The 20,298-nt window shown below is 40.1% G+C and overlaps 1 long non-coding RNA gene across 1 annotated transcript in view; it reads right to left on the bottom strand.

Moving 5' to 3' along the window:
* Nucleotides 1-11,986, bottom strand: part of LOC105863098 (uncharacterized) — a 44,262-nt gene extending 32,276 nt beyond the window's left edge. The window contains exons 1-3 of the long non-coding RNA XR_012916024.1: nucleotides 11,765-11,986; nucleotides 9,849-9,884; nucleotides 5,795-9,506 (exon numbers count right to left, since the gene is read on the bottom strand). This is a non-coding gene — a long non-coding RNA (uncharacterized LOC105863098). The remainder of the gene's footprint in view (nucleotides 1-5,794; nucleotides 9,507-9,848; nucleotides 9,885-11,764) is intronic.
* Nucleotides 11,987-20,298: the final 8,312 nt, after the last annotated feature.

Genomic DNA, 20,298 nt, shown 5'->3' with positions numbered 1-20,298 from the left:
AGGGAAGTCTCGGTGCTGCAGGGTGCATCTGTGTATTTTTTTAATTTAACTGTGTTATCCGGAATTTCTTTGCATTGTGAGACAACTGTTGGCAATGTAGATAAAGTTTGTGAATTGTGTGGCATGCCCATGTTGTTGGGTGTGTCTGTGAGTTGTAGGTGATGTTTGTGTGTTTTAGGTCATGTCTGTATGTTGTGGAGTAATCAATGTTATTGAATAAATCTGAGCATCATAGCGTGAGTCTGGGTGTTGTGCTGCAAATCTGAGTGTCACAGGGCATGTCTCTGTGTTGTATAATTTGTCTCTAATGTCCATCCTTTCTGTGTTCTTGAGGCAAGCCTTGGTGTTATGAAGGTGAGGAACTGTTTTGCAGAGCATAGCCTTGAGTTATGGGCCACATCTGAGTGTTGCTAGGTCAGTCTCTGTAATTCAAGGTGAGCGTGGGTTCATGGGCCAAGTCTGTATATCATGGGGTAAGTCTAGGTATTTTGCAACAAGCCTTCAAACAGTGGAGCATATCTGAGCAGTATAGGTTTTGTTCATATGGTTCAGCATTTATGTATGCTCTGAGTCAAATTTGGCTGTTGTGGAGGTCCAAAAATACTTTGTTGGATCAATATGCATGTTATGGAGAGAGTCTCCATCATTGAGTGTACATCTTTGTGTTGTGGGACGTGTCTATATATGGTGAGACCGTATGGATCTTGCTATGTGAGGCTCTGTTATATATACCAGCGAGTACTGGTATATATCTGCACATTGCAAGAGTTTTCTGTTTGTTTTAAATCCTCTCTGTGTGCTGTGAGACATGTCATGGTATCAAGAAGTTGTTTTGCCTGGCAAGTTTCTGTGTTACGGGACAGTTTGTTGTACATGGGGTATTTTCAGAAGTTGTGGGGCTGATTTGCATTACTCAGGCATGTGTGGCTGTTGTAAAGCTAGACTGGGTGATATGAGGTGTGTCTGGTATTGTGGGGCTAGTATGGGTTTCATGGGCTTAGGTTTCATACTGTGAAGTGAACCTGAGTGATATTTAGTATGTTAAGAGTTTTGTCTGAGTGTTCTCCACCACCTCAGACTTGTGCTATAAGACAAGTTTTGACATTGTAGAAGCAAGAAGCTATTTTATGAAGCTAAAAGTCTGGCATTGCTGGGTAGATATGTGTGTCATGGGATGAGTCCTGTTATGATGTAACAAATATGAGTAATGAATGCTAAGTCTCTGAGGTTTATTTTATTGTGTATGTTCTGTCCAGCATTTTTCTATTCTGTGAAGCTAGTCTTTTTGTTGTAGAGGCAAAAAGTGTTTACAGGGACAGTCTACGTTGTGGGATGAATTTGTGTATTTCAGGGCATGTATGTTTATTGTGGGTATTTGCTCTGTGATACTGGGTTAGCCTGGGTCTTATGAGGCTCAGTAGGGGTGTTACAAGGCATACTCATGCACTATGGGGATTTTGTGTTTTGTCCACTGTTTCTATGTGCTATGAGGCAAGTTTTAATGCAAAGATCTTTTTTGTATCTGGATAGTCTGTAAGTTGTAAGAAGTCTTTTGGTTGTGGGCCATTCCTATGTGTTGTGGGGCAAGTGTGGGTTGCCAGGGAAGTCTAGCCTGTTGGGAGGTGTTTGAATGATATTCGATGTTTCTGGCTTTGTGCAGCAAGTCAGGGTGCTATGGAGTATGTCTAGGTGTTTAGAGGTGAATCTGGCAGTCACAGGTGAACCTGAGTATTATGAGATGAGTCTAAGTGTGGTGGGGCATATCTGTGCTTTATGTGTTTTTTCTGTGTGCTACTCAACATTTCTGTGTGTTCATGTGCATGTCTTAATGTTGTTGAAGTAAGTAACTGCGGAGTCAGTCTATGTTGTGGTGCAATTTGGAGTTTTGTGGGGCCTTTACGGGTGTTGTGTGGCAAATCTGGTCTTATGGGGTATGTCTTGGCATTGCAGGTCTTGTCTCTGTGTTTTTCAGCATTTCTGTGTGCTATGAGGAAAGTCTATGTTGTGGAGACAAGCAAAGATTTTGGGGGACCTGTCTATATGTGCTGTGTGGATAGTCTGGTCTGGTTGTTATGGGACAAATCAGGTTGCTACAGGTCAAGTCTGACTATTGCAATATAAGTCTGGGTGACATGGGGCAATTGAGGTCTGGTAGGGGTAAATCTGGATCTCACATGCTAGTCTAAATGTCTTATGGTGAGTCTCTGGATCAGTGTTTTACAATGAGACTGGGTGTCATGGAGTGACTGTGGGTGGTGCAGGGCATGTCTATGTATTGTGGGGTTTTATGTGTGGTTTGCTCAGCATTTCTGTGTGCTCTTAGCTAAGTCTTGGTGCTGTGGAATTAACAACTTATTTTTTAGGGCCAGTCTGTTATCTGCAGACTATGTGTATCATGAGGCATGTGCATGTATTTTGGGGAAGGCCTGGGGGTCATGGTAGGAGTTCAGTTGTCATGAGGTCATTTTGTGTGTCTTGGGATAAGTCCGGGTATGTTGCTGCATGTCTTAGTATTGTGAAGCAAATCTGTAATTGTAAGAAGTGTCCACATATTGTCTGGTATTTCTATATGCTGGTAGGCAAGTGTTGGTATTGTGGAGGAAGAAAGTGTTTTGTGGGGTCAGTAGTCATAATATGGGAATAAGTTGTATATGTGGGGTTATGTCTGCATATCGTGGGTCCTGTCTAGGGTGTTCTGGAGCTAGTCTGGGTGCTGGTAGCCCATTCTGCATGTGGTGGGATGAATCTCTGTTTCAGATGAGTGTGAGTGTTATAAGGCAAGGCTGGTTGAAATGGGATATATCTGTGCCTTATTGATTCTGTGTTTATTTTCCAGAATTTCTTCTGATGCTAGGATAGGTTTTATAGAGGTAAAAAGTGTTTTATGGAGCCGATCTGTGTGTTAAGCATAGAGTCTGTGTATTTCCATGTGTTGTGAGGCATCTATGTGTGTTGTGGATTTTATCGAAGAATTGTGGAGGCTGTCCACGGTTTAGTGGACTAGTCTGGTATTTTGGATGTGATTCTGTATAATGTGGAATGGATCTGGGTGTTCCAAAGCAAGTCTTGGTCTTGTGCAGTAGTCTGCGTGTTGAGTTTTCCTATGTGTAGACCATCTTTTGGGGGATATGCTGCTGTGAGGGAAACTGTGGCAGGAAGAGGTTATTTTGTGTGGTCAGACTATGTGTGGTAGGGAGAGACTGTTGATTATAGCTGTGGTCCCCAACCCCTGGGCCACAGACTAGTACCAGTCTGTGGCCTGTTAGGAACCAGGTTGCATAGTAGGTGAGTGAGTGAAAGTTCATCTGTATTTACAGCTACTCCCCATCCCTCACATCACATCATAAGCTCCACCTCCTATAAGATCAGCAGGGACATTAAATTTTCATAGGAGCGCGAACCCTACTGTAAATTGTGCATGTGAGGGATCTAGGTTTGCGCTCCTTGTAAGAACCGAATGCCTGATGATCTGAGGTGGAGCTGAGGCGGTGATGCTAGTGCTGGGGATCAGCTGCAAATACAGATTATTATTAGCAGAGAGCTTTGACTGCACAATAAATGTAATGTACTTGAATCATCTTCAAACCATCCCTCTTGCCGCCTGATTCATGGAAAAATTGTCTTCCATGAAACGGGTCCCTGGTGAACAAAAGTTTGAGGACCACTGGATTATGGGTTTTTGCCATGTGTTATGGGGCAAGTCTGGTGGTTGTAAGTCAAGTTTGGGAGATATGGGGTGTGTCTGGGTGTGGTGGAACAAGTCTCTGTATTATGAGGCATATGCGGATATTGTGACATATTTTAACATGTGTTGTCCAACATGTTTGTCTTCCATGAGGCAAGTTTTGGTGTTATATAGACAGGACAGTGTTTTTCTGGACCAATATGTATATTGTAAGGAGAATCTGTGTTTTGTGCGGCATGCTCTAGTTTCTTATGCTGTGAGGCTAGTCAGTTCATTGTAGCCAAGTTTATGTGATATGTCATAATTCTGTGCATTGGAGAAGTATATGTGTTGTGGACTGTTTCTAGAGACTTTAAAGTGAGTTCTTTGCATTGTGGGGCTGATGTGATGTTCTGAGGTGAGTGTGTATTGTGGAGCATGTATGTGTACGAAAGGGTGCGTCTGGTTGAACTGGGATGATTCTTTGCAAGAATGAATTTCTGTTTCATGGGTATGTTTGTGCACTGTAGTGTGTCTAGGTGTTGTGTGATGAGTCTAGGTGTTATGCAGAGACTTTGATAGATGATTCTAGGTGTTGTGGGCTAGATGCAGTCAACGTGAATACTGCACAGAAAGAGTGGTGAAAGTATGAGTTGTGATTCTGTGCTTTATGGGAGATACTCTCTGTGTTGTGGGTTGATTCTAGTTGTTTTAGATTGACTCTTACCATTATGGTCCAGTTCCATGTGTAGTAACAACAACAATGACAGCAACAACATGATCAGCTAACATCATAACAATCATTCTTTACCAAGCACTGTTCTAAACACTTTATAGGCATTAACTCATTTATTCCTCTTAGCAGCCATACAAAGTGGATACCATTATCATTTATAATTAATAGCTTAGAAAATTAAGACACAGAGAGGTCAAGAAACCTTTCTACAGTCACACAATTAGTAAGTGATGTACTCGAGATTATAAGCCAGGCAGTCTCCGTTGTGAGTATGAGTTTTTAACCACAGAGAGAGTCTAGGTATCATGGACCAAGTTTTATATTATATGGGTTGAGCCTGAGTGAGCTGAGGCTAGTCTTTGCCTTGTGCTAGTGTGGGCACGGTGCAGTGGGTTTTTGCATTGTGAGCCTGGCTTTACCTTGTGTGAATCTGGGTGTTTTAGTGCAAGTCTGCATGTTGTGGGATGAATTTGTGTGTGTGTTCCTATGTGACACTGTGAATTTAGGAGGGATTTGTGTTTAGGGAGATATCTCTGCATGGTAGCACTTATCTAGGCATTATAGAGCAAATTTGTGTGGTGTGGGACCTGTGTGGTAGTTCTCTGAGGCAAGTCAGATTTCTGGGCAAGTTAGGAGATGTGGGACATGGAGTTCTTTATAGGTAAAACATAGGATAAGAGTAAGTAAATGTGTTATGGGAAGGGGGTTCTGCATTATGTGATGATGTAAATTTAGAACTATGAATTTAGGAGCATGTTTGTGAATAGTAGGGGTAGCCACCTGTTATGAGACCAAAATACGTGCATGACAGGATGTATTAAGGTGTGTTGGTGTGATGGAGGACATATCTATGCATTCAGGGTGTGTATGTGTGTTGTGGTTCTGTGCCTTGTGGGGTGATGCTGGGTCTTGCCAGCATCAGCAACATCCAATCTGGGTGTTGTGGAATGGGTCTGTGTATTATAAAGCAAGCCTGTGCATTGCAAAGCAAAATTCTTAATTGTAATGCACTTCTGTGTGTTGTGAGTGGCATCTGGTTTAAGATTCTAAGTGTGCTCTGTAGGATATGTGGGTGCTATGATGAGGTGTCTTTTTATTGAGTATTTCTAGATGTTCTGAGGCTAGTCTATACATTATGTGGTGAATCTTTGTGTGATCAGATGATTCTAGTCATCTAGGGTTGGCTCTTTTTGATATAGTAGTAATGGTGGTGATGGAAAGAGGGTGATTGTAATACAAATTAACAATTCTAATAGTTCCTATGTGCCAGGCACTGTACAAAGCACTTAGCATATCTTAATTCATTTATTATTCACAACAACCTTTTGAAGTAGGTACTATTGTTATCTTTCTTTTACAGGTGAGCAAACTAAAGAACAAAGAAATATACTTACCCAAGATGATACACTTAGCAAGAGATTGGAGACCTTGATTCAAATCTAGGTAGTCTGTGTCCATAGGCCTTGCTCGTAACCATTACACAAGCTGTAATCTCTGTTGTAGGCCAGAGTTGTAGCTCAATAGTATGGTAAATCATGTCTGTCCACTATAACGGAAAGATGGAAATCTTTGCTTTGTAAGGGTAATATTTGTGTTGTGTGTGACATACTGGGGAATGTTTATGTGTATAATAGGTTTTTGGACTGTACAGTCAGTCTGTGTTGTGATGCAATTCTGTGCACTATGGAAGGAATCTATGTGTTTACAGGCATGCCTGTGAATTGTAAGGCATGTCTAAGTGTTGTGAGTGTGACTGAGTATGTTATTGGGTAAGTCTGTTTCATGAAGGGCTTGTTCATATATTTAGGGTGGGTCATGGTGCTCAGTGGTATTTGTGAGTTGTGAGGCAAGTATGTATATCGATGGGCAAATCTATGCATTTTGGTGGATTTCTGTGCCTGATTGGGCATATCTTGTTTTGCAGGCAGCAGCTTGAGCAGTAAAATCAGTCTATATGCCTTGAGATAAACCTGAGAGTGGTATAGCAAACTGTTTCATGTGTTTGGGGATATGTGTTTGCATTGTATAGCCACTGTAAGAAATGCTGTTTTGTGAAATGGATCTGTATGCAAGTATGTGTTGTGACACAATTCTGAGCACTATGGGGGTGGAATATTTTTCTGTGGGATATGTTTGTATGTTGTAGGCTGCATCAGTGTTGTGGAATGAGTGAGGATATTGTAGATCACATCTCGGACTGTACCCTAAGGGGCAGCTTTGAATACTTAAGAGAAAGATTAGGTGTCTGCAGCATGAATGCGTCTGTTGTGGAACTAGTTTGTCTGCTGTAGGGCCAGTTTTCATGCTGTGCTGCCAAGCTGTGCATTGTGAGGCATGTCTATCACAGAGTGTATCTGAGGAATTTGGGGTGTATTTTGGTGATATAGGACCACAATATGCATTCTGCGGTAACTGTGTGTTTAGGGGAAGGTCCAGATGTTTCCAGGCAAATGAATGCACTGTGGGGCAAGTATTTGTATTGTATGGTAAGTGGGTTTGTTGTAAAATGAATTGGTGAATTGCAGCACAAGTTTGTGTGTTGTGGCACAATCCTGAGCATCAGGGCATGATATATGTGCTATAAGATGTGCTGCTGCATCTCTGTGTTGTGGGAATAAGCTTGTCTGAGTGCTGTAGGAAGAGCTGTATTATGGGTTTAGTTTGCGTTTTGTGGAGTGAGTCTGCATGATCTGGGGAGTGTCTGGTAGTGTAGGGTGAGTCTGTGTCCTGACAGGATGGTCTGTGGCCTGAGGTGCTTGTCTGTGTACCACTGGGTGAGTCTGTCTGTTGTGAGAGAGTCTTTGTGTCATGTGTAGATCTTCAGGCTGTGTCATGAGTCTGTTCTAGAAAGAAAGTCTATTCTGTGGCAAGAATCCATGTGCTCTAGGGCAAGTCTGTGGGCTGTAGGCAGAATCTATGTTCTGTGGTGAGAATGTGTGAAGTGGAGAGAGTCTTTGTGCCACAGAACGAGGCTGTCTGCTCTTGTGAGGGTCAACGTGATATGAGGGAAGTCTGTGTTCTGTAGCGAGAGTCTCAGCTATGGGTTTAGTCAGTAAGGCATGAGAAAAGTCTGCATGCTGGGAGGAGAGAGTCTGTGTGATGTGGGGTGAGTTTTTTGGCCTGGAGAAAATGTATGGTTATAGGAGAATCTGTGTTCTGTAGGGTGAGTCTATATGCAGTGTGTGTCCTGGGAATAGTCTGTGTCATGTGAGGACAGTGTGTAATGTCAGGATTGTCTGTGTCATGAGTACAGTCTTTATTGTGGGGTGAGTCTGTATCATGTGGGTTAGGTCAGTGTCCCTTAGGTGAGTGTCTGTGTTGGGGAGAACATATATGCCTCTGGAAGAATCTAGTGGTATGGGGAGTGTCTCTGTGTACTCTGGGCCAAGTCTTTTTGCTGTGGTGCTTGTCAGTGTGACTTAGGGTGTGTCTGTGTATTGTAGGGTGAGTCTTTGTGCAGTAGGGCTAAAGGTATGTTTGTATTATTTGGCCAGTGTGAGCATGAGAGGGTGAGTTTGTACATTGCGGCCACAAATCTGTTTCCAGGCAAGTCTCCCTTAATATCTACAAATAATAATATACAACACTTATATAATGGTTACTATGTACCAGACATTGTTCTAAAGGTTATCCCCATTTTACATCTGAGGAAACTGAGGCACAGAGCCATTAAGTAATTGTCCCATGATCATGCACCTAGCAAGTGGTACTGGTTTGAAACCAGGCAGTCTGTTTCCTATACCCACACTATTATGAATCCCCTTGGGGCCCTAAGAGCATCAGTGGCCTCAAACATTGGAAAGATTTCATGATCACTGGTAAACATATTAAAAGCAGTTAATTTGGGAGGAAGGAAAATGGAGTGGCTCAAAGCCCTCCGAGGATTTTTTTTTTTAATGCAATGTTCTGTATACAATAACGATAGCAGTTTAGCACAGAAAAACTGACGTCATCTCTGCCAAATAACTCCTTCAGCCACTGCAGGTCTCCAAGACCATTCCTGCCCCTACAGCTGCATTCTGCTACTGCAGAGGAGAGAATGCATAGCAGGGGTGAACCGCCGTTGCCAGGGAAACCAGCCTCCAGTCATAAACAAATCACTGCCTAATGTGGCAAGTAAGGAAAGGACTGGGGCTGGGGATGTTAGCCAAAGGAGCCCCTTGGAATCATGGCAGGCAAGGCAGTCTCCCACACATACTCACCTCACCTTTTTATCCCCAGAATCAGTATAGCTAGAGGCCAGGGTCAGAAGTCAATAGAGAAAGAAGGCTTTGTTGGTGCCGGAGACTGTGAGTAGTGGGTAGCAGGTGATTTTAACAGTCAAATCTTTCTGTGGGCAATATTTAACCCATCTCCTATTTAAAAACTTGGTGCTTTATGTCTTGAGCCTTCCACCTGCAGTGAAAAGAGGTGGACCATTGGAGTGTGTCCCTATCTAGAAGAGATGGTGGCAATGGCAGCATGGATTGGGACTCACCCTAGCTCTTTTAAGACCCTACATCAGCCTACTGCCAGCAACAGGCTGGAAGATATTATTTCTACTCTTTATACATTTCTACATTTCCCTCTTATACCATTCTAGAAAATACCACCAACTGAGTCCACAAAACTTTAACTCTCCAAATACCTGAGGAGTAGAAAAAGAGGTTGAGGGAACAACCTTAGGACTAGCACTATCCCCGGGGGAAGGATGTTTTTTAAACACACAATTTGGATGTATGTCAGGTGTGTACAAGAGGAACAGCACACCTGGAAGAGTGGCTTTGTATATTTGGATTCCTCAATTTTAATTTATAAAAAGCATGCGACAAAAAGACAATTTTTAAATATTTAAAATGAAAAGAATTCTGTTTCAAAACCACTACCCTAAACTGCATATGCCTAGAATTTTTGAAAGGCATAAGCACAAATGTGATTCTTTAGTATGCTGTCAGAAGCTGCAAGAAGGTAGGAGTACTATTACAGAATGTAACCATCTTGAGTAAAGAGAAAATGGCTGACTTGTAGGAAGCTACACCCTATCTAATAGGAGAACAGTTGTTGCCATTTCAGATCAGTGGAAGAAGGTTGGATTACTCAATAAATGATGCATAAACAATTGGTGACCTATTTGAGGAAAAAAAAACAAAATTAGATCTTACCTTATATCATATACCAAAATGAATTCTAGATAGATTAAAGAGTTAATCATAAAAAATTAAGGAATTAAATGAATAGGAAAAAGATACAGGTGAATATGTTCATCAAAGAAAAGAAACAAATCACAAAATTAAAAATTACAGATATGAATACCTAAAAATGTAAAGCTGCAAAATGTCAAAATATCACCACCACAAATGATAAAAATCAATAGGCAAACAACAACTGGAAAATAATGTTTTTGCCATATATGATATATAAATCAAACGATATGTTTTGATATGAAAAAAACCTTAAACTGGTTCATACCATTTGGTCCAGGAATTCCACGTCTACAAATTTATCCTAGGGGGGAAGAAAACCAGAAAAGCACACAGAGATTTATATGGAAAGATATTCCTTAAATTATTTATAATAGCAAAAATGCATATATAGACATTCAATAATTGGACGTTTAGTTAGAAAATTATACATCCACAAACATCACATTCTTGAGGAATACTTTTAAATAAGGAGAATTGCTCCAAATACATGTTTAATGAATAATGCAGGTTAAAAACTGTATGTACATATGATCTTCATTTTGTGTAAAAAATATATACTTTTATGTATTTATTTGCATATATTCAGAGAAAAGACACTGACAGTAATTATACTAATAGCAATTATCTCTAGGTTATGGCATTATGGGTAATTTTATAGTCATCTTTAGATTATTCCAAATTTTCTGCAACGAATATAATATTTTTATAATAGAAGGGAAAGCCATTATTTTTAATAAAATATTTTAATAAGTGTTTAAATGCACTGGGAGCACAGAGAAGAAAGTCTAGAAACAAAGACAATTGAAAAGCAAAGGCTAAATTCCACTGTAGACCAATGGAGAATTGCAAAACGAACTTATTATGTACTACAGAAAGATTACAGCATTATTTTCATGTTAGTATGTATAGACTTTCTTATACAAGATGGAGTCCTGGAAAATTTTCTTCACTACACCAGAGAACTGTCACATGTCTTTGGATGCGTCAGTCACTATCTTTGCCGCAGTGCTCTGTTTAACACCCCCTCCCTTTGACTTCAACATGTTTTCTCCCTCTGCAAAATAGGCTACCAACAGACATGTTCAACTTGGGGAAATAGCCCATCTTGTGGACTTTCTTATAAGCTTTTACATTCTTATTTTTCATCCTTGATTTCTGCTTTGTCATATAGCAGAAAATCAACCTATCTGCTGTATTTTTTTTCTATTTTCTTGCTGTTCAAGTGTCAAAACAACCTGAATTTCAGAGAAATTAAAAAGAAAACTTCACATTTTCCTTCTTTTCTCTTACAGAAACAGAAAAGCATATACATATTCAAAAACAAACATAAAAGCTTTGTTGATAAGAATCTCTGCTTTCTCACATTCTTTTTCAAAAAAAGAAATACCACGAACATTCTGTCTTTACTGTACAAATTCATGGCCAAAACTACAAATGAATATTTTCTATTGAAAACACAAGAGCAATATTCATTAGTCATTTTTCATGATTTTTCATCATTAAGCCAAATTTTAATCTTTCGGATTCAACACACATTCCTATCTCACATGAAGCAATCAATGTGAATATCATTACAGGCTGCCCTCTTGCCCATGCTCTCCAGTACAGACATCATCACTATACATTATATGTATCAAAACATCACTATTTACTGCATGGATATCTACAATTATTGTTTTTCAATTAAAATAAATAAATTTAAAAAAATAAAAAATGAGACATAATATACTTTTCTCCATTGCAAACTAATACTTTTCTTATGATCTTTCCACAGTGAGAAAAGAAAGCAGATCTGAGGACATCTTGAGTCATAACCCACTGCATCACATCTAATCTAAACATCATAAAGCTGAGATACAATTCTGAAGGCAATTCCCATTTTATTAACATCTTCATTAAATCTTATTTGGGGAAGTATCTTACCAGAATCACAAGGGGAAGTTTCTATATTTCCTTCTAGCAATTCGTTCAGCATTTAAGAAGCAAGCTCTAAACTAGAAAAGTGACCATGAAACATTTAGAATTTAATTAAGCCATTTTACCAATGCCACTGATTAGAATCAGAAATTCCAACACAGTTCTGTATATTCTATTCCACCAAACTATGTCACTTGCTTAAAAAAAAAACCAAAAACACCTAGGTTGGATATCTATATTACAAAATATTTCTCAGCTACTTACCAGTGGCATGCTCTCTGTCTCTCCACCAGCTCTGAGGCTGTCACACTGAACGGGTGGGGGGCAAAGCAGCAGCGCAACCGCCTCTTGAAAATGAGCTGTGCCCTAAAGAAGGGATTAGTCCTGTGGAAAGAAACAAAATGCCTCGAGATTCTCCTCAAAAACCCTGCAAAAACATGAAATCATACTAAACATTCTACGCTAAAATGTGCACGTTCATCAAAGGATGGATTTTAATAGCTAAACCTCTAATCCAAAACACACTTAAACTGCCTTGATTTCCAGTGGAACCCCTACAAGACCATAAGCTTTTGGCTCTCCCGTCTCCTAGCAACAGTCTCGTTAACTTTTTTTTTCCTGCAGTGGTCCTACTAGGCATCAGAGGTCTAATCTCCGATGATGAGCATTATCACTTTATTGTTCAATATGGGTTTTCCCAGGTAAGCAATAAAGAAAGTCAGGAATTCAATAACAAGTTCTACAGAAGAAGATTTCTGATTCAAATGACATTCCACAATAAAAAGCAAAGATTTTTCTAGTCCCTTCCCTTGGTATAATGCTCTCACTAGACTTCTGCTCTAATGTGAATGTTCTTAAGGCCATTGAAATGCACACTTAAAATAGTTAAAATGGTAAATTTTATGTTATGTCTATTTTACTGCAATGTAAAAAGCGAGCAAACAATTCATTCATCCCACAAATACGTGTGGAGTCACATCACATTCAAAATACTGTGCTGGGGGCAGGGATTATAAAAGTGACTAAAAATGCAGTCCATCTCCCTTCTAAAAGTTCGTAATCTAACAATCTGTACATGTTGCAAAATAAAGGTATTCTGTTAAACTTATTTTTTTCTTTCATCGACTTTGGGTAACATTGACAATTTGGGTTGCTACATGATCTACCCAAAAACTATTGGACTCCCATTGAGTGGAAGAAGTAAAGAAACACATATTTAATTTTTTAATGTCTAAACATATATTTGTACATCTCAACTGATAACGTGCACTTACCTTTACAGTGTAACTTTAACAAAATTTTTATTTTTATTTTCATAAATTCATTCACTTCAGAACAACTATACAACATTACATAAATTATTTCTATAAATTAACTTAATTTTTACCAGATGGGAAATATGTGACAATCGAGTTCAATACCTTATACTAAAAAAAATGATCAGTACCATTTACTGTGCATTTACTATATGCCAGACACTTTTCTAAGTACCAAATGATGAACCTGAAGAGATTATTATCATCACCACTGCACAGATGAAGAAACTGAAAAGATTAAGTAACAGAACAAGGATGGCAATCTTTCTTACCTAGAGCCCATGCTCCTAATCACTACATCACTGCATCTCAAACATCAAAGTTCTTCTGAATCACCTGGAGTGTTAATTTTTTAAATGAGGACTACAAGGATCTGTTCCTAAGTATTCTATTTCAGAAGGCTAGAAGTAAGCCCAGAAATCTACATGTCACCATTTGGTTCTAACCAGGAAGCCTAAATATAATCTTTGTTAATGGTAATGTTATTGTAGAAGTAAATTCAAAAATATGTACTATAAGAGACACACACATATCATGTGTTTATATACTGTATGATTATAAGTAATGAGTAAATACACTGATTTTTTTTTTTTTTGCAGGGGTGAGGGGGAACCAGAGTTCTCACTATGGGAGTAAAGAGATACCAGTATGGAATCTGAGAAAGTGAAGAGGATCCTAAAGAAACCTATAGTGATAGATTTTAATTGGAGGTATTAATACAAACTCACAATTTTCTAAAATATACCTTATTAGGTCTGTCCACTGAGAGGAGGCAATGGCACCCCAGCGACAATGAATATGACACACAAGCAGGAATGAATACAACTAGTGCCCAGATGTTGCTTTCTAAATACTGTTCTCCATTAAAAGAAACCAAGGTTTATTGGAGAAATAGCCTATTCTATATCTGGGGTAGGAAAAATACAAGGTGACCTTAAAATATCTTGTATCACAAAGCAATTAATCATTCAAATCATGAGGGGAACATATCAAAAGGACACAGGAAGGAGATGGCTTGAAAGGGCCCCCACTGGTTAAATTTAGTAAATTTTAACATCAAAAAGAATAATGATGGTAGCTGAATATAAAACATTGAATAAAATGAATCCATGAGTCCATAGTGATAGTTTTTAAAAAGTAGTAATGAGAAGGAAAATCAATTCTTTACAAAAGAATAATAGTTTATATATTTATAAGTAATGACAGAATTAGTAAATGACCATTTAGAAACCATCAGCATAATAACTGATTTAGGCAAAGATCTCAATGCATACCAAAACCTTGGTTGAAAAATATATTGAGGAAGAAAATATTCATAGGATTTTGAAGTATCATCCATAGATTAATGATTAATTTAAAAAAGATGTGAATGTGCATTTTCAATGGAGAAATTTGGCATACGCCAATTTAATCAATGGATTAACTTCATGTCACGAATAATCACACAAACTGAAATGTGCCTCCTGATGTGATGAAATGGGAAGCATAGTGAATCTATTTAAGTACTTGCCAGAAATATTTACTCTCAATCAAATCATGAAGAAACAATCAGTAAATCCAGCTGTGGAATATTCTGGAAGGCAACTGGCCTGAACCCTTCAAACTGTCACTGTCATATTTTTAAAAGGGAGGGGTCAGCAAAACTATCCTAGATAAATGAAGATTAAAGAGAAATGACTACCAAATGCAATGTGTGATTGGATCCTGGATAGAAAACAAAACAGGTAGAAAAGATATTTGAGGGACAATTGGGAATATTGAAATATAGATTACATGTTAGATCAGGGGTCCTCAAACTTTTTAAACAGGGGGCCAGTTCACTGTCCTTCAGACCATTGGAGGGCCGTTGGAGAGTACCGCGCACATTCCACACATGCACACTGTGGGCCCACTGTCGGCTGCTAAGCAGGACACACAACGGTGGCAAAAAAACCCGGTGGGCCAGATAAATGTCCTTGGCAGGCCGCATGTGGCCCATGGGCCGTAGTTTATGGACACCTATGTTAGATAATATTACATCAATGTAAAAGATCTTTGGTAAGATAATGTAGGATGATTGACTTGTTCTCATGAGACACATGTTGAAGTATTGGGAAGTGAAGGGCCATATGTCTATAAATTACTCTCAAATCCTTTAGAAAAAAGTCATAGAGACAGACATATAAAGTAAATGTAGTAATATGTTAATAATTGGTAAATCTAGGGCAAGTATATGAAGGTGTTCACTGTGTAATTCTTTAAACTTTTCTGTAGGGTTGAAGTATTAATATTTAAAATGAAAAAAAATTATTAAAAGGTAAACCCAGAAAATAAACAAGAAAATACTTTGAGAAAAGTAATTATTGCACAACATTAAAGTTAAAATTCATATACATTTTGGAATTCATGACAATCAGGTTTGTAATCTCTCAGTTAGAGAAGGATCTTTCCATACTGACCAATTTGATGATGAATACAGTCAGCCTTCCATATTTGTGGTTTCTGCACCTGTGGATTAAACCAACCATGGATTGAAAATATCTGAAAAAAATTAATTCTTCTATACTGAACATGTACAGACTTTTTTGTTATTATTCCCTAGACAATGCAGCATAGACATACCTCACTTCATTGTGCTTCACTTTATTGTGTTTTGCAAATATTGCACTTTTCTAAAAATTGAAGGTTTATGACAACCCTATGTCAAGCAAGTCTATCAGCACCATTTATCCAACAGCAAGTACTCACTTCATGTCTGTGTCACATTTTGGTAAGTCTACCAATATTTCAAACTTTTTGTTATTGTTATATCTGTTATGGTGATCTGTGATCAGGGATCTTCAATGTTACTGTTGTAATTATTTGGTTTGCCATGAACCATGCCAATATAAGAAGATGAACTTAATAGATAAATGTTGTGTGTGTTCTGACTGCTCCATCAACCAGACATTTCCCATCTCTATCCCTCTGCCTGGGCCTCCCTAATCCCTGAAACACAACAATATTGAAATCAGGCCAACTAATAACCCTATAATGGCTTCTAAGTATTCAAGTGAAAGGTAGAGTCACAGGTCTCTCACTTTAAACCAAAAGCTAGTGAAATGATTAAGCTTAGTGAGGAAGGCATATCAAAAGCCAAAATAGGCTAAAAGCTAAGCCTCTTGCATCAAACAGTTAGCCAAGTTGTGAATGCAAAGGAAAAGTTCTTAAAAGAAATTAAAAGTGCCATTCAAAGTAGAACTACCATTTGATCCAGCAATACCACTCCTGGGTATTTACCCAAGGGAACAAAAGACATTCTATAAGAAAGACATCTGTTCACAGCAGCACAATTCACAATTGCAAAGATGTGAAAACAACCCAAGTGCCCATAGATATATGAGTAGATTAATAAAATGTGGTAATGCATATCATAGAGTATTACTCAACCAAAAAAATGATGAAATAATACCCCTTGTACTATCCTGAATGGAGCTGAAGCCCATTCTTCTAATTATCACAAGAATGGAAAAACAAGCACCACATGTACTCACCATTAAATTGGTACTAATTGATCAGCACTTATGTTCACATATGGAAGAAACATTCTTTAGGGCATTGGACAGGTTGGGGGAGGGGATGGGTAAATTCACACCTAATGGCTATGGCACATGATGTCTGGGGATTGGGCATGCTTGTAGTTCTGACTTGGATGGTGCAAAGGCAATATATGTAACCAAAGCATTTGTACCCCCATAATATTCTTAAATTTAAAAAGTGCTACTCCAGTGAACACATGAATGATAAGAAAACAAAAAAGCCTATTGCTGATATGGGGAAAGTTTTAGTGATCAGGATAGAAAATCAAACCAGCTACAACATTTCCTTGAGTCAAAGCCTAATTTACAATAAGACTATAACTCTCTTCAATTATTTGAAGGTAAAGAGAGGTGAAGAAGTTGGCTGTGTGTGGTGGCTCACGCCTGTAATCCTAGCACTCTGGGAGGCCAGGGGGGGCACATCATTTGACCTCAGGAGTTCAAGACCAGCCTGAACAAAAGCGAGACCCCATGACTACTAAAAAATAGAAAAAATTAGTTGGGCATGGTGGCACATGCCTGTAGTCCCAGCTAATTGGGAGGCTAAAGGAGGAAGGTAAACTGAGCCCAGGAGTTTGAGGTTGCTGTGAGCTAGGCTGACACCACAGCACTCTAGCTGGGGCAACGGAGTGAGACTCTGTCTCAAAAAAAAATAAATAAATAAACTGTATTTTAAAAAGAGAGAGAGAGAGAGGTGAAGAAGCTGCAGAAAAACAATTTAAAGCCAGCAGAGGTTGGCTCATGAGGTTTAAGAAAAGAAGCCATCTGCATAACATAAAAGTGCAAGGTGAAGCAGCAAATGTTGATGCAGAAGCTACAAGTTATCCAGAAGATCTAGTTAAGATCCTTGATGTTCTAAGCAACAGATTTTCAATGTAAACAAAGCAGCCTTTTATTGGAAGAAGGTGCCGTCTAGAAGTGTAATAGCTGGAGAGGAAAAGTCAACGGCTGACTTCAAACCTTCAAAGAATAAACTGACTCCTTTCTTGGGGGCTAATGCAGCTGGTAACTTTACTTCAAAGCCAATGCTCATTTGCCATTTCAAAAATCCTAGCATCATTAAGAATTATGCTAAATCTACTCTCCCCAGTGCTATATAATTGGAAAAACAAAGCCCAGATGATAGCGCATATGTTTACAGTATGGTTTTACTAAATACTGCTAGCCCACTGTTAAGACCTACTACTTGGAAAAAAGATTCTTCAAAAATATTACTGCTGGGGGGTGGAGCAAGATGGCGAACAAGAAACACCACCAGACAGAGTGTCTCTGCAGAAAAAACAGATTTTAGTAGAAATTAGAAAAAAGAAGCAAGAAGACGAGCATACAGCGGACAAGAGCTGGAAGGAGGGGTACCTGAGACCCCGGGAGACTCCACAGGAGGAGGCTGCGGAGGAGAACTAGAGGCTGAGACCACCGGAGCAGCCCGGAGACCAGCAGCAAGGGTAGGTGGATTTGCTGTTTCCCCTCCCCTGCATTAGGGACTGCTGGTGGGCTCCCCAGAGGGTGGAGAGACCTGCGGACACCAACCCAGAGACGGCCGCCACCAGCCAGCGGAGAGCCTGTAGCAGACGTGGCACCAGGTTCCCAACTTCCTCCAGGCACCTCCGAGTGCACAGACCCGAGCCACGCGGCAGGCACCATATTGCCTCCTCCTCCCCTCCGCAGACCCTACACGCGGCTGCCCAGAGAGACAATACAACCACCAGCCAGAGGCACCTCCAGGGAATGGGACCTTCCCTTTTGGGACCCTACAGCTGACTCAGGGGAACTCAGACTGTGAGGTCCCTACCCGCCAGCTCTCCCAGGTGCTGCTGGCACAGTGTTCCCAGGAGAACGGTGCCGACTCGGAGGCTGAGAGACATAGACCCAGCTTGGGCTCCCTGTGGGTGAATTGGGATCGGAAATCCTCTCCCTGGTGGGGATACAGTTTGAACTCTGGGACCCAGAGGTCGGACATGCAGACCAGATCCCATGCACCCAAGGCTAGCATTGCCCGGGGCACAGAAGGGTTATATGTGAACAGACTACTGAGGTGTGTGTGCCTCCAGGGGCGGATCAGCATCCTAGAGGGCAACCCTCCTACCAGGCCTTGCGCCCAGCCCAGGTGGCGTTCCTGTGCAGGGAACCTCCCCGCCGGCATCACAGTCCAGGGAGGCCTGGTGGCTTGTGGTCTGCCCTGCTGGCAGAGGCAGAGGAGTAGCTGCGGAGTTGAGGAAGGTGGAAAGAAGCGAGGCCCGCTCCAGACTGTGGGTCTCAGACAGCCCCACCCCCAAAACAAAGACTTTCTGGCTGAGCGGGACCATTCCAGCCCTGCCCTGACAGCTTTGCCTGGAAGCAGAGAACAGAACTTTGACCCCTCGTAACTGCCTAAGGGCAGGCTTACCCAAACTAGCTCCGTCCAGAACAAGAGCTGATAACAGGACACAAAATCAACAGCATAGCCTGTTCCTCCAAGCAAACGCCACCTACTGACAGGGACGGCATCTTGCACAGCCTTTCCACGGCACATACTGACTAAATATACAGGGAGTGGTCCAATCTCACCCACAGACACCACCTAACGCCTCAGAAACTAAACAAGGTGTGTGAATACCCAAACAATAACCTAAAGGAAAGAAACAACAACTGATCGACATGGGAAGAAATCACCGAAGGAACTCAGGAAATATGAAGAACCAAATGAAAAACACACCCCCAAAGAGGAGCACCAGCCCCCTAGAAACGGACACCAACCCAAATCAGGAAACCAATCTGACAGAAGAGGAATTTCGTATGTGGATCATAAGAACACTCACCGAGCTGCAACAACAACTCAATAACCAACACAAAGAAACCACAAAAAGCCTCCAGTATATGGAAAAAGAAATAGACACAATGAAGAAAAGTGTAACCGAACTTCTGGAAATGAAGAATCAATTCAAGGAACTACAAAATACAGTGGAAAGTCTCAAGAACAGGGTAGATCAAACAGAAGAAAGAATCTCAGAGCTTGAAGATAACACCCTCCAATTAAATAAATCAGTCACAGAAATAGAGCAGAGAAACAAGAGAAAAGAGCAAAGCCTACAAGAGCTGTGGGATTATGTGAAGAAACCTAATGTGAGGGTCATAGGGTTACCAGAAGGGGAAGAAGATAACACTCAAGGGTTGGACAAGCTGTTTGAAGATATAATAGAGGAAAATTTCCCAAGCCTTACTCAAAATCGTGATATACAAGTTCAAGAAGCTCAGAGGACCCCTGGGAGATTCAATGCAAACAGGAAGACGTCACGACATGCAGTCATCAGACTGAGCAAAGTATCAACTAAATAGGCCCTTCTAAGAGCTGTAAGACAAAAGAAGCAAGTAACATACAAGGGAAAGCCAATTCAAATAACATCAGACTTCTCTAATGAGACTTTACAAGCAAGGAGAGACTGGGTCCCCATTCTCACTCTTCTGAAACAAAACAATACCCAGCCTAGAATATTATTCCCTGCAAAACTAAGCTTAGTATATGAAGGAGAAATAAAAACATTTTCAGACAAGCAAAGGCTCAGAGAATTCACCAAGACAAGACCAGCCCTACAAGAAGTACTTAAAACAGCGTTACTCACGGAACATCATAAAAATAACCCATGAATATAAAAACAACCAAAACCCAAAGATATTAAAGGCCAGATATTACAATGGCTCAAGACCGAAATCATAGCAACAACATCCAACCCAACAGAATGAACAGTAATCTACCTTACCTATCAGTTCTCTCAATAAATGTGAATGGCTTAAACTCTCCACTCAAGAGACATAGGCTGGCTGAATGGATAAGAAAATACAGGTCAACTATATGCCGTCTTCAGAAAACACATCTAACCTGCAAGGATGCATATAGACTAAAAATACAAGGGTGGAGATCAATATTCCAAGAAAATAGAAGCCAAAA

This window comes from Microcebus murinus, chromosome X, assembly GCF_040939455.1.
Source record: "Microcebus murinus isolate Inina chromosome X, M.murinus_Inina_mat1.0, whole genome shotgun sequence".
NCBI classification, from domain to species: Eukaryota; Metazoa; Chordata; class Mammalia; order Primates; family Cheirogaleidae; genus Microcebus; species Microcebus murinus.
Note: the sequence above shows the minus strand (reverse complement) of the source record. Positions and strands in the feature narration are given on the sequence as shown.